Source organism: Puma concolor, chromosome E2, assembly GCF_028749965.1.
Source record: "Puma concolor isolate L17-30 chromosome E2, mPumCon1.1.hap2, whole genome shotgun sequence".
Lineage (NCBI taxonomy): Eukaryota > Metazoa > Chordata > Mammalia > Carnivora > Felidae > Puma > Puma concolor.
The window spans coordinates 25,618,931-25,643,084 of NC_141681.1; the positions used below are offsets into that span (position 1 = coordinate 25,618,931).

A 24,154-nucleotide genomic window follows, 5' to 3' on the forward strand; every position below is an offset into this window, starting at 1 on the left:
GGGATAGTTACATTTGTGTGTCAATTCAGCTGGAAGGTGGTACTGAATCTGTGGTAAAACATTCTGAATGTTGCTGTGAGGTGTTTTGTGATGTAACCAACATTTAAATTGATGAACTTTGAATAAAGCAAATTGCTCTCCATAATGTGATGGGCCTCATCTAATCAGTTGAAAGCTTTAATTAAATAAAAACTGACCCCCCACAAGCAAGAGGGAATTCTTCCAGCAGATGACCTTTGGACTTGAATTGCAGATTCCTGATTTACCAATCTCTATAATTGTGTGAGCCAGTTCCTTAACATAAATACACACACACACACACACACACACACACACACACACGTATATACACACCATCTTGGTTCTGTTTCTCTAGAGAACCTTGACAAATACAAAGAGAGAAGGGGGTGATTAATGTCCCATAAAAAAATGAAATAGAAAACAATGGATCACAAATAAAGTATAGTATCCAAAGTAGTATCTACCATAAAGATGAAAAGTGACCTGCATGGGTGAGACAAGGGAACGAACATCTCTTCGTTACCAAAAATTGTACTTCTTGCTTCAAAATTTAACCCCCTTAGCCTTAATAGAAGATATTCATTATCACCTTTAATTTTCAAGTAATGATATCAAGGCCTGTAAAGCTAAATAATATACAGCCTCAAGCAACCACAAAATTTTGGAAAAATGCATAAATTAGACCTTTATTATAGTTGTGTTTTTTAGTTTACCTAGGATCTCAGACCTAATCTGATAAAACCCCACACATGACCCAAAACCATTACTGCTACCTAACCAGATATTTAGGTATTAAGCTCATATATCATGGGCTAACTGTTACATTAAACTCAAGATGCATTACTGGTATGTTTCACAGTTGAAGGCCCCTAATGAATTTGCACATCACCACTAGTTTATGGGATATAATTTATGTGAAGTGTCAAAAATATAAGTGTACATATGGCTTTCAGGTATCGTTTATATGTAGTTCTAAATCACTGCACATATAACTGAGTCAGTTATTGAAAATTAACATTCTGGGGAGGGGGGTGAATTCATACCTACAGACATCATGCTGGGCTCTTGCAATGGAAAGAAACCTTCTCCAATGGCCCCTCTGTGGCTGTGGTTTATTACCTCGATGATTTTGTTGCTTGTTGTAACCCAATATGTATGTTAGTATACCTTAAGGAATAGGTTGTCGTCCGATTTATTAGTTGGAGTATCTTACATCTTTCAATGGTAGGGAAAATTTTATATTGACATATCCAGAGTTTTTATTGAAGTTATATTAGTCCTATCTATCAGAGATATGCTAGAAAATCTATAACTTCCACCAAAATGTTGCCCATGTGAGCAATTCAGTTTATGAAGTGCAATCTTCTAAGGCAGGCTTAGGGCCTCGTGATTCATTTTTCAACCTATGTGATGTTTAATGATTTTGTCAAAATAAAAACTAATATACAGTTCTATGTCCATCATCAAATTATGCCATTCAATTTATAGCTTACACTATGAAAAAAGACATCCAGATATGGAGGTTTGAGGAGTAGGAAATAGCTCCAGTCTATGCAATTCTCCTTCCTTTGACACAGATGTTTGTAGTAGGTGAGAAGTTATTTGGTTTATTATTACACTGGGAATTTTTTATAACAGAGTAATGACACTGTTTCATTATGTCAAACATGTAGATATCTACCTGGGGTATACTGTTGGACCAAAAAAATGATTATTAAAAAAATGAAACTATATAAAACAAGAGGGAAAAGGGCTGAAAGGTCTTTATCACATTGTTTAAACCAATCTTAAATTCCATTTTCTAAACTACTGAACAGTAATTCCCAAACATATTCATTTTTCTTAGCCATCATAGAATATCAAGAAGAATTTTTGCAAGTTGTGTGTGTGTGTGTGTGTGTCTGAGTGTGTGTTATGAGGTCATGCATGCACAGACATTTTAAAAGGCTGAATATAATTCACATTCCATTTTAATCTTCTTTGTCACATGTTGTTTTCTTAAGAATTAGTTATTGTTAAATAATGTCAAGGAATGAAAACTTCCATAATTAAAAAGGAGAAAACTAATATGGTTCTCTCTTTGGAGGATAAGATTTCCGCAAATAAAGTTACACTGGTCATTTAGATAATGGTATTCCTAAATCAGCCCTGATGATAAGTCTAGTGTATTTTCACCTTCTGAATTGATGAAAAGCAACCTTACATTTCAAGTAGGTGAATTTCTGAGTTCCTTGTTTTCCTCTTCTTAGAGTGAGAGATTTAATATTTGACAACATCCTTCCAAGATCCTTTAGATTTTTGTGTACCAATGTGAGATACACAGGGAATTAGACCCACTCTGTAACTCCCTACAAATATTAACCCAGGTTCACTTCAAAGGCACGTGCTAAGATTTCTCATGACCATGCATGAAGACATTTTTATTTTAAAATTCTGAGAAAGCATATAAAGCTTGGAATGATTCAACAACTAGCCCAGAGCCTCACACTTAATTAGTAGGGAATTCAGACTCATACTCAGATTTGTCAGAGTCAAAGGCCTATGTTCTTTATGGAATATTGCACAGCTTCTGGAAGTTTCAGAATGCCAACTGTAATGGGGTAAAATCACAGACACATGTCAGATTTAGCATGTATCACCAGAATGTTCAGCACAAAGCATCGATCCCCCATGCATGCCAGATCCTGCCACTGATCATTTTGCCTTTTTCTCATACACAGCACATGACTCCAAAAACAAGGCTCATGTGGAAAAGGAATTTACATTTTCAATTATGTATCTGTTCCTGGATGTATTAAAACAGATTCATCTTTAATACCATTCTAACCAATTTTTTTTTATTACTGGTAACTAGTGAGAGTTTATCAAGAGGAAGCAGATAAGGATTAAAAATAGAACCTTAGTGGGGCGCCTGGGTGGCGCAGTCGGTTAAGCGGCCGACTTCAGCCAGGTCACGATCTCGCGGTCCGTGAGTTCGAGCCCCGCGTCGGGCTCTGGGCTGATGGCTCGGAGCCTGGAGCCTGTTTCCGATTCTGTGTCTCCCTCTCTCTCTGCCCCTCCCCCGTTCATGCTCTGTCTCTCTCTGTCCCAAAAAAATAAATAAACGTTAAAAAAAAAAAAAAAAATAGAACCTTAGGATTTTGTCATCAGTATTATGGCTCAAGAGCAATGAAATGTTGGAGATCCCAGGAAATAAAAGCTGCCACATGGAAAAATTAATAGTTCAGAGGGTTTTGTAATAGAATTGCTCGAAGAAAAAAAAAAGAATCATTAGTTCAAGTGACATACAAGCATACCTCTTTTTCTTTTAAGTTTGTTTATTTTGAGAGAGAGAGAGAACACATACATACATGCATGTTGGGGAGGGGGGGAAGGACAGAGAGAGGGAGAGTGAGAGGACAGACAGAATTCCAGGCAGGCTCTATGCTGTCAGTGCAGACTCCAATGTGGGACCTGAGGTCACGAACTGTGAGATCATGACCTGAGCTGAGATCCAGAGTCAGATGCTTAACTAACCAAGCTACCGAGGTGCCCCCAGCATACCTCCTTTTTATTGCATTTTGCTTCATCGCACTTTGCAGATATTGTTTTTTGTTTGTTTGTTTGTTTGTTTGTTTTTTACAAATTAAAGGTTTGTGGCAACCCTGCATCTAACCAGTCCATCAGCATCACTTTTTCAACAGGATTTGCTCACTTTGTGTCTCTTTGTCACATTTTGGTAATTCTCATAGTATTTCAAAGTTTTTCATTATTATTATATTTGTTACGCTGATCTCTGGTCAGTGATCTTCGATATCACTATTATAACTGTTTTGGGTCACCAAAACCCAGGCCCTTTAAAATGGCAAACTTAACTGAAATGTTGTATGTGTTCTGACCGCTGATGTGGTGGAAACAGTAAGCCAGAAGTGGTGCCTGGACATGGGACCAGATTGCTGCAATCTCATGATAAAACTTTAACGGCTGAGGAGTTGCTTCTTATGGATGAGCAAAAAACTGGTTTCTTGAGATGGAATCTGCTCCTGGTGAAGATGCTGTGAAGATTGTTAAAACGACAACAAAGGATTTAGAATATTCTGTAAACTTAGCAGGCTTTGAGAGGACAGACTCCAATTTCGAAACAAGATATACTGTGGGTAAAATGCCATCAAACAGCTTAGTATGCTACAGAGAAATCATTCATGAAAAGAAGAGTCAACCGATGCAGCAAATTCTACTGTTGTCTTTTTAAAGAAATTGCCACAGCCACCCCAAACTCCGGCAACCACCAGCCTGATCAGTCAGCAGCCATCAACGTCGAGGCAAGAGTCTCCATCAACAAGATTATGACATGATGAAAGCCCAATGATGACTAGTACTTTTTAAATTATCAATGAAGGATTTCTCTTTTTTCCAGAGAAGTCTGTGCTTTTATTAGCCAAACAGGCTACTTCAGAAGGATGAAGCAGGACGAGTGGGTGGCCCCAACACTAGGCTTGCCATGCTTCACAAGCTTAGAGGTGAGGGAGAACTCACCCAGGTAGTAGCCAATCATCTCAGGCTTTATTTCCACCTGACTGAAGGTCTTGCCACTGTAAACACCTGCCATATTGCCCCCCATCACAGGCAAAATGATCATGTCCTGAAGGCATGCCTTAACCACCTTGGGCTTCTCCATTAGGGAGGCCTCCTTATTGGCCTTGTGCAGGCGCTTCAGCAGTGAGAGCTGCTTCCTCTGCAAACCCTCTGTTGCTGAAAGGCAGTGTGCAGCTGCATCAACTGTTCATAGGACCTGCCCAGCAGCTGGTCAAGGTCCAAGCTGCAGGAGGTGAACTTGCTTCTTCTTCTGCTCCACTTATGCCATCTTATCAACTCTTTGCAAAGGACTATTTTTTAAGCAAAGATATGTACATATTTTTCTAGATATAAAACTATTGCACGCTTAACTTTATTGCACAGTATAGTGTAAACATAAGTTTTATATGCACTGGGAAACCCCAAAATCCATTACTTGCCTTATCACCATACTTGCTTAACTGCAGTGGTCTGGAATCAAATCTATGTTATCTCTGAAGTATGCCTCTGTTACATTAGAGCATGGAACAAATGGATGTCCAATACTAGCAGAGAAGAATACCACAGAAGTTTGGAAGAAAGGGAAACCCTACAGAAAACAAATCAGAGCAAAATGTTTTCTGCACTAGATCTCAAATCCAAAGATTTCAGCTCAATGGGTATCAAAAACATAAGACCCAAGACATTGACCATATCACTGAAAGTGTGAGTAATACTCAAAATTGTTTTAAATGGCAGATACTCCAACCAAATGTCATTGAATTGCTGAGAAAGTTATTTATTTTTCCATTCTTTCTAGTTACATTAATAAAGAAGTTTGCATACCATGTTAACATGTCTTTAGCACTCTATTAACACTTGTTAATTTCTCCTGTGCAGTAATGCAAAGTTTCCTTTAAAGATACATTTATTTACACTAAAAGGGAGTCAGTTTAAAGGAAAATAAGTAGAGACTTTATGCGGATATGGTGAAAATCATGACAATGTAATATAATTACTGAACTTGAAAAACACTGCACATCTGGAGAAGAAGCAAGGTGAAATGCTAAAAAACCTGAGTCCTTTAGCAATATTTAGGGACAAGCCCATCTCTCGTCATCTCTGAGATTTGTGGGATGAACTGATACTGGAGTCAGACACAAGGGCAAGTTGAGGCAAAGTATAATGAGTTTGATTTTATACACTTCCTGGTCATCCACTCAATAGCAAGCCCTAGATACAAGGATAAGTGAGATTCAATTCCTGACCGGCCCTTCCCTCAGCATCACAGAAATTTTCTGTAGCAAGACTCTTTCTCAGATAGTTCTAACCACCAGAGACAAATTTTTTCCAACCACAGACTGCCCTTCTATGGCATGAAGCCACTCACAGGACTTCTAATCACTCATTCCATAGTTATGCCAGACAGTCATTTCTCCTTGGAATATGTCTCCTCCATCTGAAATACTCTCAGTTTCTTCCGTCATTCCCAATTTTCCCTCTACCATCTTGACTCCTCATCACTGAAAACATTCTAATTTGTTTATATTTTTAAGCATTACAACCAGAACTGCATATACTATTTTAGGCCTAGCAATATTATTTTAAGGATCAGAAAACAGATACAATCAATTGAGCACTATTATAGGAAAATTTTCCTATGTTTGTTTCAGCTCTGGATCATACCAGCTTTGTGTGTTCCATTGATGACTCTGAATTAACTTACTTTTTCTTAAAAGTATGGAGACTCAACATAGCTTAAGTAATCATTTCTTTTGAGTTCATGAGTTACATAATTCGAAAATAAATACAAAGACTATTCCTTTCCATAAGCACACATTCTTTACCACTGTTCTCTAAGTTCCTCAGGTAATATAAATAGGGATTCAAAGGAAAGGGGTCATATGGATAGTAGAATATTACATTGCAGTATTGGTTACATGGCTTCCTATTTTTCATGATTTTTTTAAAAAGGTCTCATATAGCTTAAGAGATTTTATAAGTTTCCAAATTATTTTTAAAAACAAGCTTCCTAAGTTTCTTTATACCAATTCTTTCCTTCCCAAACTCACCATAATCACTCATTTGGATGTCATTGTGTTACTAGTGGGGCAGAGAAATCACCTGTTGATGCACATTTACAATAGTCATGTTCTATCTCTCCAATACTACCAGGGGCAGAAGACTGCAGATTAGTTCTTAAGGTAAACCTCACAAAGTACAGAACTCTAATTTTCAATAAAACAGGAAGACAAGTCTCCACCTTTTCCAACTGTACCTTTATTTATAAAAGGCTGTAAGTGGGCACTTGTCCTGGAGAGCAATATCTTTATCCTAGGGAGGATGCTCAAACAGCAGAGTGAAAATAACAGAAGTCTCTTATGTAGGTAAGGGGACATTCAAAGCCATTCTGCCTCATTGAACTCTGACTAAAATTAGGCCACTCCTGACCCAGCTTAATTTGCAGACACAACACCCAGGGGATCTTATTAAAACACGGATGCTTATTCCCTGCCTCTGGGGTCAGGCCTGAGAGTCTGCATTTTTAACAAACTTTTCTTCAGAGAAGCCATACCACTGGTCCAGAGAGCACACTTAATTGTTAAGGGATTAACAGAAAATTGGCAGATTTGGGATTTCCTACATTTGATTCTAATTGTATTTGAAGAGTAGACTACCATAGATTTCATTTGCTCAATAAACATGTATGGAGCATTTGCAACGTTCCAGTCACTGCTTTAGGTGATGGGAATTCAGCAGTGATTTTCTTCCCCGAATGCCCTTTAGGCTTTGGTTCAAGTAAGTGGGTCTCTACTCAAAGATCCCACTGCAGTAGGGCAAGCATTTCTAGCACAGCTTTGATACTAACATTAAGAGCAAGGACCTTGAGAATTAGAAAGATTTGGTTTTGAAAGCTCACTGTCACTTAATCACCTTGCCATCCTGAGTAAATTAACTAATCTCTGAGCCTCAATTTTCATATATATGATGAATAAAAAGGCATGCTGTTTGTAAAGCATTGGTCCAGTGCCTGACATGAGTAGTATTCAAAAACAATGCCAATTAGTATTACTCTTGTTCCAGTTCTGGCACTGAGCCACAGAGCAAAGCACAACCTGCAGATGCAGACATACTTAGTGGTAATCTATGCAGGGCTGGGCAGAGAGGGACCAACAAATAGCAGGTGGAGGATCCTGAGAACAGGTCCTGAGAGTTATGCACTTCCCTATTCCAGAAATGATCGTGTGCATCAAAATAGATTTTTCTGTAATGACAAACATGCCCATATCTGAACTGAAGCCACTTTTACAGAGTCTAAATGCTGTACACAGGGTGGAATGAGACGTATAGAAAGGGGTCAAGAAGGCTACCAAACCATCCAATGAGATTTCATAGATAATATATGGTTCCAGGGGTACGAGCGACTTCTTACACTATGGGTGAACTGCTATGGGGAGTGTAAACCTCAGAAGGGTAAGAAATGACCCTAAGAGCAGAGGGTGATACCAGAAAGAGGAAGGGAGAGAAGTGGCAGGGATCCCATCCCTAGAATTGGAGGAGAAAGGGACTTGGATATCAGGTTGTAATAATCCAGTTGCTGATTTACCTACCAGCTGGAAGATCCTAAAAGTTGAACACAGGATCTACGGAAATATGATCCAAAGGGAGGGACATGAGAGTCACGCAGGTGGGATGAGTGGTAAATGAAATGTAACCCAGACTGGAGTGCTCAACAGTTATGCAAACTGGCCATTTGAATATGGAAGCAACTTGTTCTGTGCTAATGCTGCATGCTTGCACGAGACACATTCATTTTAAGAGTTATTAGAGGGGCGCCTGGGTGGCTCAGTCAGTTAAGTGTCCGACTTCGGCTCAGGTCATGATCTCACGGTCCAGGGGTTCGAGCCTCGCATCGGGCTCTGTGCTGACAGCTCAGAGCCTGGAGCCTGTTTCAGACTCTGTGTCTCCCTCTTTCTCTGACCCTCCCCTGTTCATGCTCTCTCTCTGTCTCAAAAATAAATAAATGTTAAAAAAAATTTTAAAAAAAGAGTTATTAGAATACCAAAGTAGAAAAGAGAAATACGTGGACAGACCAAAGCACAGGAAAAAATATAAGAAATTGAGGCAAAAGAAATGTCCATCTGTTATTTCAGAGGTCAGTTAGAAATCACAGTCTGGGGATAAGAACTGTGATAATTTCATGTAATTCTGAAATATTAGTGACATTTTCACAAGGCACATGTGCATGTGTCTAGGTGACCACAGGAAGGAAGGGCTAATAGACAGTATACTGGTTTGGTGCTAGGCTTGGAGGGCAGGAAAAGATGATGAATGAGTGAATGATCAAAGGATAGATATACAAGCTTTAGGGGAAAAACAATCAAGTTAAAAACTTGAGGACAGTAGGGAGAAACCCAGAAGCCATATTAAACCTGACAAGGAGGGCTAGCCATAGGGAGAGCGCCTCTGTGGTTTTGAAAACTTTCACAGAGCTGAAAACCTTCACTGGGGAACTTGACAGACTACAGATCAGTAAGAAGGCCAAGCGTTATTGGCAGTAGCAATTAAAGATCCAGAAACTAGACTGGAAAAAACTTGCATTCATAAGAAGAATGAACTTCTGCTCTTGTTCTCATTTGCCTTTCTGATCTTACAGTGGAGCACAGCGTATGAAGGAATTTACGAGACCGTGGCCACATGGTAAAATGTCAGAGCGCTTGGCAACTGTCACTACGTGAAGGGGATTTCTCCCCTCACCCCGGCTCATTAGTCTTACCGCAACAATATCTTGTGTACGCTGGCATTTTGGAAACTTCGCCATTAGTCCTTTCTGATAATCACCCAAAGTGAATTACTGTTTCCTAGTGCGACTTTACCCTGACTTTTTCTTGTAACCAGCCATGAATATATCAACATTAAATGGGTGGAATATGGAAAAGGTGACTTCACAATTTTTTTTTACTCTTCTGAAAATGTCGTGTCCTCAGTTGGGAACATTTGAGAGGTCATTTTGCTTCCTGTCCCCATGCAGTAAACCACATCTATCTTTCTTTATATATGCCTTTTTCATAGTTTCACTTGGGCTTGGTCCAAACTAAAGTGGAGGTAGAGACATGACTTTCATAGTAAATTGTGGTCCAGGGAAGACACACGGATTGAATGAATGAGGTTGAGTAAAGATATGTAAAATTGATTAATATAATGTACTTGAGTTTACTACGTAACAATTGCCTCTTTTCTTTCTCAGTGTTTACAGCCTACATTTTTAAAGCAACACCAAAGAAAATGTCATCCTCATTATAAAAACGAAACAAAATCTAGAGAAGATGTCTGAAACGCAGTTACATTAAGTACATAAACAAGTGTGTTTTATTTCTTTTATTGTCTGCTCTTTAAAATTTTATTTCTGAACTCCAGGAAGATTCTTTCTTTGTGAGAAAGAAAACTACCTAGGGATAATTTACCTAGGGGTGCCTGGGTGGCTCGGTTGGTTGAGTATCTGACTTAGGTCCAGGTCATGATCTCGTGGTTCATGAGTTTGATCCGTGCATCGGGCTCTGTGCTGACAGCTCAGGGCCTGGGAGCATGCTTCAGATTCTGTGTCTCCCTCTCTCTCTGCCCCTCCCCAGCTTGTCCTCTGTCTCTCTCTTTCTCTTTCTAAATTTTAAAAATCATTTAAAAAACTAAAAAAAAAAATGACCCAGTGGCTAACCTAAGTTCTGTTGTCCCCAGCTATGGGAACAGAGTGTCAAAATCAGAAACAACTTGTGCCATCAGGAATTTAGTTTTAATTGACTGGACAAACCCAAACCTCCTTTCTCCTCATCCTCCTCAAAGATGGACACAGGTTCAAGTCTTAATTTTTTAGACATCTTATGCTCATAAACTTGATATCCATAATTGCTATCAATTTAAAATATGGAAATAAGGGGCGCCTGGGTGGCGCAGTCGGTTAAGCGTCCGACTTTAGCCAGGTCACGATCTCGCGGTCCGTGAGTTCGAGCCCCGCGTCGGGCTCTGGGCGGATGGCTCAGAGCCTGGAGCCTGTTTCCGATTCTGTGTCTCCCTCTCTCTCTGCCCCTCCCCCGTTCATGCTCTGTCTCTCTCTGTCCCAAAAATAAATAAAAACGTTGAAAAAAAAAAATTTTTAAAATATGGAAATAATAATGGTTTTAGTAGCACACATTTTGCATTATGCAAATTAGGACTGATGGATCCCTTTCACCTTTGTTTTTTGTTGTATCATTTCACCAATAGAAATGAATGATGCAATCCCATTGTGCAGGTAAGAGGAATGGAGTTGCTTAAGGCCAAACAGCTACCGTGTAAACAATCTGAAGTTCAGGCAAAGAACTTGTCCAATGAACTGAAAGTTGTCTCATACAATAGTTCAATTCTTCTTCAAAAAAGGGTCATAAAAATATTCATTTACAGATGAGAGGCAAAAAATTCAATAATAAAGTAACTGGCTCATTCAACTAATAATATTTAAAGGAGATGTAAATTAAACTTGCTTTCATTCCACACCTTAGGTTATTTTCTCTACATCATAGGGAGAGATGAGTACATTGCTTTTCAATGTAGTGAGGAATGGTGGGTGGGGGGGCCGGGGCGGGGGGTAACATGAAGCAGTAGAATAGAGTGGCTGAGAGTGCCAACGCTGGAATCAGACTTCCTTAATGAAAATGTCAGTTTCATCAGCTTGTCCTTGGGGTAGTTTACTGAATTTGTCTATTTCAGCATTCTTGCCTATACAGTGGAACTCACTACAGATATCCTCACAGGGACATTATAAACAGCCAATGAACAACTACGCGTAAGCACTCAATGCAGTGTCCGGTACATTGTATAGAGTCAACAAACGTTTGCAGTGAGAGGCATGAAGACAGTTATTCTTTCTATTTTCCCTCTAGCATAATCTAGAATCTAGTACTATTTAGGTTTTAAGTCAGCACCTTTATTCAATAACTCTCCTTTGAAAGGCAACATGACAACCATATTGCACCTCTACTGTGTCCCTGAAAAAGTATTATCTCAGTGATTTGGAGAAAGGCCAGCATAACTATAAGACATTTGTTGAGAGAAATTTGCGTAGGAAGCAAAGATATGTTTACCAAACAGGGAGTGAAACATATTTCAGGGCTTCTCATCTACAGGTGCCCATTATCTATAGAGAGACCAACACTGGAGTCACATGGTCGTGTTTTTATAAAATTGGCAAAGACATTTTAACCTCAATTAGTCAAGACCATTGTTTCTTTCCTTCTCCAATCACTCTTTGCCTTTCTTCTCCCATGGGTTAGGAGTGACGTACCCTGTGGACATTTTGGGGTCTAGCTGACTGGAGAGTCTGCTGGGACTTTGTGGATTTAGCAGAATATATTTACAGGGTTCAGTAGCTTTGCGTATCATAGTTATTGCTAGGTGTCGCAATGTAGGGACTTCCAAAGATTTACCTATCTTCCACTGACCACAGCACCACACTGATGAGTGTAGTATCATGTACAAATATGTGATTTGTACATTTGTGATTTGGCCCCCAGTACCAGAATTATCTGATAGAAGAAAGAAAAAAATATATTTAAAATTTAAAGCTTGTCAATAGAATTTTTTTCCAACCCACACACATGAAACTTAAAAAGAAAAAGATTTGGTTCTCATTGAAGCCTAATCAAATTACAATTTTTATTCCATCAAGAGTATATTTGGCAATTCAAGAACAATAAATTAAAAAAACCAAACTTCCTTTTAAAGAGCCTGATGTTGGGGTGCCTGGGTGGCTCAGTCGGTTAAGCGGCCGACTTCGGCTCAGGTCATGATCTCGCGGTCCGTGAGTTCGAGCCCCAAGTCGGGCTCTGTGCTGACAGCTCAGAACCTGGAGCCTGTTTCAGATTCTGTGTCTCCCTCTCTCTGACCCTCCCCCGTTCATGCTCTGTCTCTATCTGTCTCAAAAATAAATAAACATTAAAAAAAATAAATAAATAAAGAGCCTGAAGTTAACTTTCTATTCACTCTACAAGAGAAAATAATCTAAAGCTATCATAAGATTATGCTGCCAAATAATTTAGGAAACAGAAAGTCTTAAGGTACTGTTTCAAGGAATTAATTTTAAAAATATGCTATTCTTTTGCATCATGTGATATTTGTAATTTTTTAAATTATATTCTGTTGTGATTTCTTTACTCATTCTAAATAAATACGGTATTTCATATAGATTTAAATTCATAATTTTGTATTTTTTATCTTAAAGAAGGCTCCATTCATATTGTAAAACTTCAACACCTACAAACATGAATGTGTCTGATGTAGAATATCTTCCACGTATATAGAGATGTGGCTAAGTCTTTTCAAGAGTGAATTCTTGCTCAATCAACTTAGAGGCAACCAGAAATGCAGAAAAGGTAAACCCAAGGGGAAAGATGGCATCATGTTAGGTGTTCTGTTGGCTCTTGTTACTTTCCTTTTGGGCTCTTTGAACAATTTTACCTGAGGCTATATAGCAGAGCTCTGCAAGCTCAAAGAATGAATATCCTCCCTTGATTTGTCAGAGCTACCAGGGGCGCTCTTTGGGAGAAAGGAACAACATGAAGAAGAAACAAGTAAATACACGCACAAACTTGAATAGGCATCACAAGAATTCAAAAAGGGGTTGAAAGAGAAGCAGTAAAGAGAATCATTTGGGAATAAAGACACAGGAAATGTTTCTACTACTTAGAATAATGCTTCTATTAATCCCCCACCATCTTCATTTGCTGCAGCCCCACCATCTTCATTTCCTGTACTTTTTTTTTTTTTAACATCTTCAGTAAAAAATTCATGCAGTAAATGTGTGTTACATGGGAACTACGTGCCAGGATCTGAGCTATGTGTTGGGCTATCACATTAAGCAAAAATGAAGACCCTATATTCCAAAATTAATAAACTGAAATCCTCACCGCCACTGTGATGGTATTAGGGGATGGGGCCCTTTGGAGGTGATCACATAATGAAGGTGGAGCACACATGAAGAGATTAGTGCCCTTATAAAAGAGACCTAAACAGCATAAAGGAAGCTGGTCCTCATCATATCCCAAATCTGCCTGCACTTTGGTCTTGGACTTCCCAGTCTCCACAGCTATGAGAAATAAATGATTATTGTATAAAAAAAAAAAAAAAAGTAGGCCCTATACACACAGAACATATAGCAAGAGTGAGAGATAATTAAAACTATGCAAAAACCACACAGACAGGAATTGCAAGACTGATATGTACTACAAGTGTGAGAGGGGTGCCTGGGTGGCTCAGTTGGTTAAGTGTCCAACTTTGGCTCAGGTCATGATGTTAAAATTCTTGAGTTTGAGTCCTGCAACAGGATCTCTGCTGTCAGCACAGAGCCCCCTTCAGATCCTCTGTCCCCCTCTCCCTCGGCCCCTCCTCCACTCACACATGTGTGCATGCTCTCTTTCTTTCAAAAATAAATATTTTTTTAAAAGGGTGAAAGAGGGGCGCCTGGGTGGCGCAGTCGGTTAAGCGTCTGACTTCAGCCAGGTCACGATCTCACGGTCTCGCGATCCGGGAGTTCGAGCCCCGCGTCAGGCTCTGGGCTGATGGCTCAGAGCCTGGAGCCTGTTTCCGATTCTGTGTCTCCCTCTCTCTCTGCCCCTCCCCCGTTCATGCTCTGTCTCTCTCTGTTGTAAAAATAAATAAACGTTGAAAAACAAATTTTTTTAAAAGGGTGAAAGAGTTAAAAGATAGACAGGCAGATATGACCTAGCCAGATATGTCCAGACAGATCTCTCGGAGTGTATAATATTTAGCTATTTTTTAAAATATAAATTGAGGAAATAAAAGTTACGAATAAGCTACAGGATAAGAGGGAACGATGAATAATATTTCAGTCAGAAGAATATATGGGGCAAAGCCACAGAGCACGAGAGAAAGAAATCACAAGTCATATCTTAAAAAATGATTAATTTGTATATTAAGAAATGTAATTTTACAGAAAATATATTGTATCAGGTAGAAGAGTATCATCGTCATCATCACCAGCATCATTACCATTTTTATTACTATCATTGCTACGATGTCCACAACCACCAATTTGAGCCCTATGTACCAGACACTATGCTGGTTTTCTCATTTAATCCTTATACAAACCTATGTTCATTCATTTCATCATTCATTCATTCATCCATTCAATAACTATATTTATTAAATACCTAACCTATACCGGCCATTCTGACAGGAATGCAATTAATATTTGGTATTTGACAAAACAGATTAGACTCTACTTCAATGGAACCTTAATTTATAATTAATATTAGCTTGATACATGCTACCTGCTAATTATTTGTATTTCATTTGACTCCATGTCCTGAAATTACTCAATTATTATCTCATGGCTCATCTCTGGAGGGTGTCTCAAGCTCATCCGATGGGACAAATACATGTCAACTTCAGGAAGGTTGGAAGGAGAAAGAGAGAATTGCTCAGGAATAGATCTGACTGAGAGAGTGCTCCTGGACACAAGGATCTTTGAGGGTGAGTACAGACTCTCAGAGGTGCTCATAGGCACTGCCACATGAAAAAAATCCTGCGGGTGCCTGGGTCTCCATCCACGAGCTCGTGAACTGACACACTGTGCCCTGGCCAGGGGTGGGGTATTCAGGAGTAGGATCTGCTTTATCCCTTTCCTGCAGGCTTGCCACTGCAGAGACCAACAATAGATGAGCATGTACTACAGATCTTTAAACCTCCCAGACAGGACATACACGGTAATTGGACTGGGGGTAGGCAAAAGACTTTTCCCTGATGAGACACAATCTCTGGTCAATCACCTGCCAGACAGGGCATTGTGCTGCCAGCCTAGAGTAAGGTATCATGTCCTACTCCAAGATGTTATAGGGCAGTGTGACCAACTCTGACATGCTGTGTCCATGCCCATGCACCTGACAGGGAAGAGAATGAAAGTAGTCATGGGCAGGAGAGAGAAGGAGGCTCAGTAGGCCTAGGGAACAGGGGGCAGGGAGGCAGGTGGTCAAGAAACCATCCCACAGCATTGCTGTGACATGATACTCTGTGCGAGGTAAAGTTCCAAGCCTGGGTACGTGCTCCATTGACCCATTGGATTTCACTTATAAAATACAAATTCAAAAGTAAAATTACTAGTAATTTCAAGTTGGCAAATGCAGAACACTAAATCCCAAGTACAGGATTCTTCTAAATGTGAGGCCTTGTACAACTGCATTGGTCACATGCCCATGAAGCCAGCCCTGACTGTGAGGCAGAGAGTAATTATGCACAGAGGTTAGGAAGTTTTTCCTGAGAAGGTGAGACCTGAGTGATGAGAAAGATCTAGACATGGAGTAGGAAGAGATAATTATAATTAAAACAGACTGAATGTTTGTGTCCCCCAGTCCTCCAAATACATATGTTGAAACCTAATCCCCAAAATGATGGTGTTTGGGGGTGGGGAGCCTTGTGAGTGATTAAGTCATGACGGCACTGGAGGAGTGTTCTTACGAGATACCTCAGAGAGCTCCCTTACCTCTTCCATCACGCAGAAAGAACACAGTGAAAAGATGGCCATCTATAAACCAGGAAGTAGGCTCTCACATACCGTATCTGCTGGCATCTTGATCTTGGACTCCCCAACCTCCAGAACTGTGAGAAAAAAAATAATACTTGTTGTTTATAAGCCATTCACTATATGGTAGATATTTTTAGCAGCTCAAATGGACTAAGATACCTCTTCCCTTTTTTTAAGATTGAGTAGGTGAATTAGCCTGTGTGTGACAAAAATCCCCATTAGCCAGATTCCAAACTCTTTGTTTTTAACCAGTGCTGTATTTCTGCTTTTACTTGGGAAGGCTGTGTTTTTCCTATAGAAAGAAACCAAGGATAGTTTTTTATAAAACCAGGGGTAAGTTTGTCAAAAAGCTGCAGTTATACTTCATAGCTCAATGAAAATAAAAGAACAAAACAAAAACAAAAAATCTGAACACCAAAGAAACCATATGACTTACATACAAATTATGAAAGGATCTTGGGGCGCCTGGGTGGCGCAGTAGGTTAAGCGTCCGACTTCAACCAGGTCACGATCTCACGGTCTGTGAGTTCGAGCCCCGCGTCGGGCTCTGGGCTGATGGCTCAGAGCCTGGAGCCTGTTTCCGATTCTGTGTCTCCCTCTCTCTCTGCCCCTCGCCCGTTCATGCTCTGTCTCTCTCTGTCCCAAAAATAAATAAATGTTGAAAAAAAAAAAAAAAACAAATTATGAAAGGATCTCTGCAATCAACTTAATTAACATGCCCAAAGTTTTGTGCATGTGTTTGTGTACTGTGTATGGTATGTGTGTGTGTCTGTGTTCACGCACGTGTGTGTGTGTGTGTGTGTGTGTGTGTGTGTGATGATATTTAACTTAAGATCTTTTTGGCAGATTTCAAGTACAAATCAAGTATAAAACACAGTATTCTTAACTATTGTTACTTCCTGTACATGTAGAATGTAATCTTGCTCAACTGAAATTTTGTACCCTTTGGCCAACATCACCCCATTTCCCTGTCTCCCAGTCTCTAGGCACATCAATCTGTTTTCCCTTTCTATGAGATTGGTTTTTTAAAGATTCTAGGGGCGCCTGGGTGGCGCAGTCGGTTAAGCATCCGACTTCAGCCAGGTCACGATCTCGCGGTCCGTGAGTTCGAGCCCCGCGTCAGGCTCTGGGCTGATGGCTCAGAGCCTGGAGCCTGTTTCCGATTCTGTGTCTCCCTCTCTCTCTGCCCCTCCCCCGTTCATGCTCTGTCTCTCTCTGTCCCAAAAATAAAAAAATAAACGTTAAAAAAAAATACTTTAAAAAAAAAAGATTCTAAAGGGGCACTTGGGTGGCTCTCAGTTGCGCGTCCAACTCTTGATTTCAGGTCAGGTCACGATCATATGGTTCATGAGATTGAGCCCCACATCAGGCTCTGTGCTGACAGTGCGTAGTCTTCTTAGGATTCTCTCTCTCCCTCTCTCTCTACCTCTCCCTTGTAATAAACTTAAAAAAAAATAAAAATAAAGACTCTACATACAAGAGAAATCATACAGTGTTTGTCTTTCTCTGACTTAGTATTAATGCCCTGTAGCTCCATCCATGTTATCACATAGATGTGATATTCCTTTTCTTCTTAGGACAGAATAACATTCCCCTGTATATGTAATCTAATACTATATTTTCTTTACTCTTCTGGCAAGGGAAATTTAGGTTATTTCTATATCTTGGCTATTATGAGTAATACTTTGATGAATATGGGAGTGAAAATATCTCTTTATCATCTTGTTTTCAGTTCCTTTTGGATATGTGCCCAGAAGTGGGGTTACCAGATCATAGAGTAGTTCTATTTTTCATTTTTTCACTTTTTAAATTAATTTTGAGAGAGTGTACGTGCATAAGCGGGAGAGGGGCAGAGAGAGATGGAGAATCCCAAGCAGGTTTTGCACTGTCAGCACAGAGCCCAAGGCAGGAGCCGATCCCAGGAACCATAAGATCTAGACCTGAGCCGAAATCAAGAGCCAGATGCTTAACCAACTGAGCCACCCAGGTGACCCTCTATATTTCATTTTTTGAGGAATCTCCACACTGTTTTCTGAAATAGCTCTACTAATTTGTATTGACACCAGCAGAGTACAAGAATTCCCTCTTGCATACTTCCTGACCATCACTATTTTTCTTTGTCCTTTTAATAACAGTCATCCTTACACATGTGAAGTGCTATCTCATTGTGGCTTTGATTTGCATTTCCCGGATGAATAGAAATGCTGAGGGGTGCCTGGGTGGCTCAGTCGGTTGAGCGTCCGGTTTCGGCTCAGGTCATGATCTCACGGTTCATGAGTTCGGGCCCACATCAGGCTCTGTGCTGACAGCCCAGAGCCTGGAGCCTGCTTCTGATTCTGTGTCTCCCTCTCTCTCTCTGTCCCTCCGCCATAAGCACTCTGTCTCTCTCTGCCTCTCAAAAATAAAGAAAACTAAAAAAATAAATAAGTAAAAAAGAAATGTTGAACACTTTTTCATGTACGGTAGCCATTTGAACTTATTTTGAAAGTGTTTATTTAAGTACTTTGCCCATTTTTAATGAGATCATTTGTATTTTTGGTATTGAATTGTATGAGTTCTTTATATTTGGAGATTAACCCTTTATAGTTTACAAATATTTGTTCTCATTCCATTAGTTGCGTTTTCATTTGCTATTTTCTTTCTCTGAAGCAACTTTTTACTTTGATGTAATCCAATGTGTCTATTTTTGCTTTTGTTGCCTGTGCTTTTGGTATTATATCAAGAAATTATTGTCAAGACCAGTGTTAAGATTTTCTCTGGTTTTTTATTGTTGTTGTTGTTTTGTTGTTGTTGTTGCTGCTGCTGCTGCTGCTGCTGTTGTTCTTGTTGTTGTTGTTGTTTCAGGAGTTTTATGGTTTCAGGTCTTACACTTAATCCTTTAAGCCATCATGAAATGAATTTTGTGTGTGTGAGACCAGTACAATTTCAACTTTTTGCATATGGATATCTAGTTTACCTAACACCATTTATTGAAAAGACTATCCTTGGGGCACCTGGGTGGCTCAGTTGGTTAAGCATCTGACTTTGACTCAGGTCATGATATCGCGGTCCGTGAGTTCGAGCCCCGAGTTGGGCTCTGGGCTGATGGCTCGGAGCCTGGAACCTGCTTCCGATTCTGTGTCTCCCTCTCTCTCTGTCCCTCCCCCGTTCATGCTCTGTCTCTCTCTGTCTCAAAAATGAATAAACGTTAAAAAAAATTAAAAAAAAAAGACTATCCTTTCTGCATTGTGTGTATTCCTCCTTGGGGATCAGTTGACTGTAAATGTATAGGTTTACTTCTGAATTCTCTTTTCTGTTCCATTGGTTTATTTATCTGCTTTTATACCAGTACCATATTGTTTTGATTACTGTAACTTTATAATACCATTAGAAGTCAGAAAGTGTAGTGCATCTAGCTTTGTTCTTCTTGATCAAGGTTGCTTTGCTATTTGAGGTCTTTTGTGTCTCCATGTGAATTTTAAGGTTGTTTTTTTCTATTTATGTGAAAACCTCAATAAAACTGTTTTTTAAAAAAATGGACATATAACTTTTTCTATTTATGTGAAAAATTCAGTAAGACTTTTTAAAAAAGAAAATACAACTTTCTGTAATAAACAACTACAACAAAACCCATATACAAATAATGCTCTTTTGCTTAAATATCGTCCTTGATTTCCAGTCACCAGAGCTTGAACAAAGACATTTCAAGTTTCTGATTCTTGTTTTAGCCTTAATTCCTTCCATTTCTCTTCTTATCCTAATACTCTAAAATTGGGGAGTTAACAATATTTATAGTTGTCTAAACCTACCATGCCATTCCACATAGGTTTTGAATCTTTGTACATGATGTTTCTCATCCATTCAATGGCCTATTCCCAGTCTTTACACCTAAAAATCAATAAGGATATATTCAAAGTCCAGCCCAGAAGTCAACTTACTTCTCTGGAAATACACTACTTACCTGTAAGAGATATTATGTTCTTCTTACTGTGTAATACCAAGGTATTTATTCTTGAGCTCACTGCCTCTATTGACTATTTGTTTATACCAGTCTTTCCCATGACACTAAAAATCCTTATGTGCATGAATCACATAAACTTCATGTTTATAGGGTTAACATTGTGCTTAATTCATAATAGGTATTCGTTTCATGCTAATTGATTTATGTTCTGCCCATAGGATATTTTACCTGTCATGTCCCTCTGCCTGAAGGGCCAGTAGCTCATGCAAAAAAAGTTTTCCTAACCAACTCTATAAAAATGTATCAGACAGCCCATATTTTTAACAGTTGAACAGGGGAACAAATAAGGAAATGTCTCTGTCTGTAGGCCATTCTGATGTTGAATTTTCTTGCCAGCAATGTTCCCAATTAATGTTCAAGAAAAACCATTTGTTTTAGACAATCATTCAATGATATGTTTTGTTTTGTAAAAGAACAGCATTTGACTGTATCAAGACAGAAACAGACAGAAGACAATAAAAGAGTTTTCTTTTTACTGTCTATTTTCAAATATAAAATATACATCAAGGGTAGTTTTTGAGGTCTGCTTGTTTTTCTGTATAGTTATTATGCCCATTAGGCACCCAGGAAAACAAACAGGATGCACAACTAAAATACTGCAGAAAAAGAAAAGCTCAAGAATCTAGCAAAAATACGGTGTTTAAACTAATATATCTTATTTTATCCACAACATATATACTCTTATTAATACAATATTTTATGAATATAAAAAATAAATATAAGTATATAAACGTGTGTGTGCTTCCATTGTGACAGGCACAATTAGTTTGTATACAGAAGCTCATTTATTCCTCACAACAATCTTGTAAGGTCAATGTTATTATTTCACAAAGGTAAGATTCAAGCTTAGAAAGAGATTAAAAGATTTAAATTTTGATATCCTTGATCTCAAAGCTGATGCTGTTGGTCTACTAAATACTAAAACCAAAATGATAATATCAAAAACAATAAAACAATCTTAAAGCACTGACTGAGCCCTCATCATACACTCATTCTTAGTGCTATAGACGCATGATACAATTAAATTCTCACCCCTACTCTATTAACCTGTTCTCCCCATTTGACAGAAGCCCAGAAAATATAGTAGGCACACGGACTACACTGTTTTCACATCATGGCACTGAAGTTATAAGAACTCTAGTTCCTAACAGCTATGTTTCAGAATCATTTATGTGTGTAACAGTCTATATGTAATATCTGTACACTTAGAAATACCCAGATAAATATCAATTAACAGTCAAATTTAAACTTTTTAGAGACAATGTGCTTGACAGATGTTATTACTATGTCAAAATAGCAGAAGTGCACATCAGTTTTACCACTGTCTGTGATAAACAAGCAAGAAATTAATGGAGTAAGGACTACTGAATCACACAACACTATTCATTCCTTTAACTAGATGGCTCAAGGCTTTAGTCTAACATTCCTGTTCGATTTCTATTTTTTGTTCTTTTCATTCTTATGTTAGTTTTCTTCTGGTTTGCCTGTCTTTTTCCTTCGCAACAGTCATCTTTCCTCATTATAAAAATATGACAGAGTCTACTACTGCTCTTTCTAATAAGTTCTATGCTTGGAAATCAGAAAATCAAACCTGTCCTCTTAACCTATGGAAAGGATATTTACTTGGATAGTTACTGTGCATCAATATATAGGAGACACAATGTTAAGCTAAAAGCCAGTGAAGAAGTCCCCACCTTTATAAAATAAGAGTCTAATCTAGGAGGCAATTAAAGAGAGAAGTTGTACACAGGAATGATAGCTATGATAAGTAAAAATTATAAAGATGATATGAATGTATATGGTAGAGGAAACTGACCTAACTATGGGAATGTGTCGAAAGAAACAGTTATTATTAAAGTGACGATTATTCACACAGTCATACATAATGATCATAATTTTGAAGACCTATTTCCCAATACCTGGTCCAGAAAAGTGAGAAGCAAAGAATATATTACTACTTTTGTACCATCCTTTTCTGGTCTATTGTTCAGCACGACAGTGGCCCACCTTCATGTTCCATGACTATTCTCAGCCTTCATATAATTACATGTTAACAAAAAATATATTCCATAATTAAAGTTCTATAGTTTATGAGAGTTATGTTACACGTGAATGCTAGATAGATGGAGAATATACACTCAGGCTCACTTTTCTCCTCTCCACTTTCCTCTCTACTTTTTCTTGTTCTTCCCAGTGAAAATGAATGTATCACCATTAAAAGTGCAGGTTCTAGAGACAACACAGCTGGATAAACAGCTTGGCTCTATTCTGTAGAATTTGTGTGAACTTGGGTACATATTTAATTTCTCTGTGCATGAGTTTGCCTATATACAAGGAAGGGATACAAGTTGTAACTTCCTTCTCAGGGTATTGTTGGGATAAAATGAAAAGGCTCCTGGCACATAGTAACTGTTCTATACATATTAGCTGTCATCACTGACAGGATTTTAGCATACTCGCTGGATCCTGTTAGCTTTTACTGTGCATCCTGTAGGCCCAGCTAACCTCCTCTAATTCTTCTTTGGGTATTCTTGTTGCTTAGTTTCATTCTCAGATTTAGCACAGGCTTCTTGAGAATAGAACCATCATTTTATTTTTAGAACCACATGCATCCCCCAGAAACTTTAGACTTTGTGACAGACTCTGTCACTCAGTCTCTCATTTTCATTTATTTCCTCACTTTTTATGTCAGCTCATATGCTCTAGTGGTCAAGGAACTTAGTTCAGGTATGGCATTCTCCTCCTTGAATAGCTTTGGATGACAAATACATGAGGTAGTATCAAAGGAATAGAAATCATGCCAGTGAGTTCTACATTCCCACAAATGGCCTGCTTTCACATGATACAGATTCAAAGTACTTGAGAACCACAAGTAAAAATCACTCTTTGGGTACAGAAAACTACAAATGAAAAGATTTAGTTTTGAAACATATGTACCTGGGAGGTTTGTGCATGTGCTTTGTTTTGGATTTTCTCATCTTGTAATCTGCATTGTTTGTGCTGACAATTCCTTCTGAAAGGGATCATGAGTGACTTCCAGCTGGAAGAAAGAGAAGAAAGCAAACAGCTTGTAGGCAAATGCACAAAAAAAATCTGGGCTTCTTCTAAAATGGCATGCACAAGCTTGTAAGTATTTAAGTCTCAATATCTCTACGTGGAAGTTCATCCTGCTATAAACAAGAAAATAGAATTTTTTTAAAAAACACAAAAATCTTGACTTTGTTTATGGGAAACCATGTTCCCTGTTCTCTATTATAAAATCTCAGGGATAAAAGGGACGTGAAAAGAGTGTGAAGTCTAAACTCTTTTTAGACACTTGTGCGTTTTATATATACCACAATGATTTGAGACAAGCAAGGATGGTGAGAAGATGGAAGGGGGTAGAAGAAATAAAAAATCGGACTGAGTTAGAGAGGGGTAGTGGTTTGGATATTATCAGGTACCTGATGATTGGCTGATACATGGCTTCTGTCTTCGGGGAATGACCGGGAGTCCATTATTATCATTATATAATACAAATGAGGATCAGGGCTTACTGAATGCCTACTGTGTGAGAAGCACTATGGTATGTGGTGCAGTCACAAAAGCTTCTTCAAGTCCCACAAAGATGCAATAAGACAGATACTAGCATTATTATTATTTTATACACAGGAATACTGAAGCATAAATTAAGTAACCTCACCAAGGTCAAACACTCATCAGAGAGCTGTGATTAAAAGCCAGGCTGTCTTACTCCAGGCCCTTGTCCTTAATCATCATGCACCATCCTCTCCAAAGCATGTGAACTGCAGTACTTTGAACACTGATGTGCATACACTATACACAGACTCCCAGATTCCACAGGAATAAAATTCTCACCACCTGGTCCAGAAATGTAAGCATTTACCAGATTGCAAATAACTTCTTAAAAGGATGCTAGGAGCAATAACAATACCCTTCTACTTACATTTTGTCTTAAGTAATTTAGCTGTTGGTGTCCCTGGAGAAAAGACTATGCTTGCAATTGTAACCAATATACATTATTTATCAAG

At 38.7% G+C, this 24,154-nt stretch overlaps 1 long non-coding RNA gene and 1 pseudogene across 1 annotated transcript in view; both read right to left on the reverse strand.

The window, feature by feature from the left end:
- LOC147573431 (uncharacterized) overlaps positions 1–23,168 on the reverse strand; it is a 108,545-nt gene extending 85,377 nt beyond the window's left edge. The window contains exons 1-2 of the long non-coding RNA XR_015244453.1: positions 23,061–23,168; positions 16,082–16,197 (exon numbers count right to left, since the gene is read on the reverse strand). This is a non-coding gene — a long non-coding RNA (uncharacterized LOC147573431). The remainder of the gene's footprint in view (positions 1–16,081; positions 16,198–23,060) is intronic.
- On the reverse strand, positions 4,448–4,864 carry LOC112857418 (small ribosomal subunit protein uS19 pseudogene; annotated as a pseudogene).
- Positions 23,169–24,154: the final 986 nt, after the last annotated feature.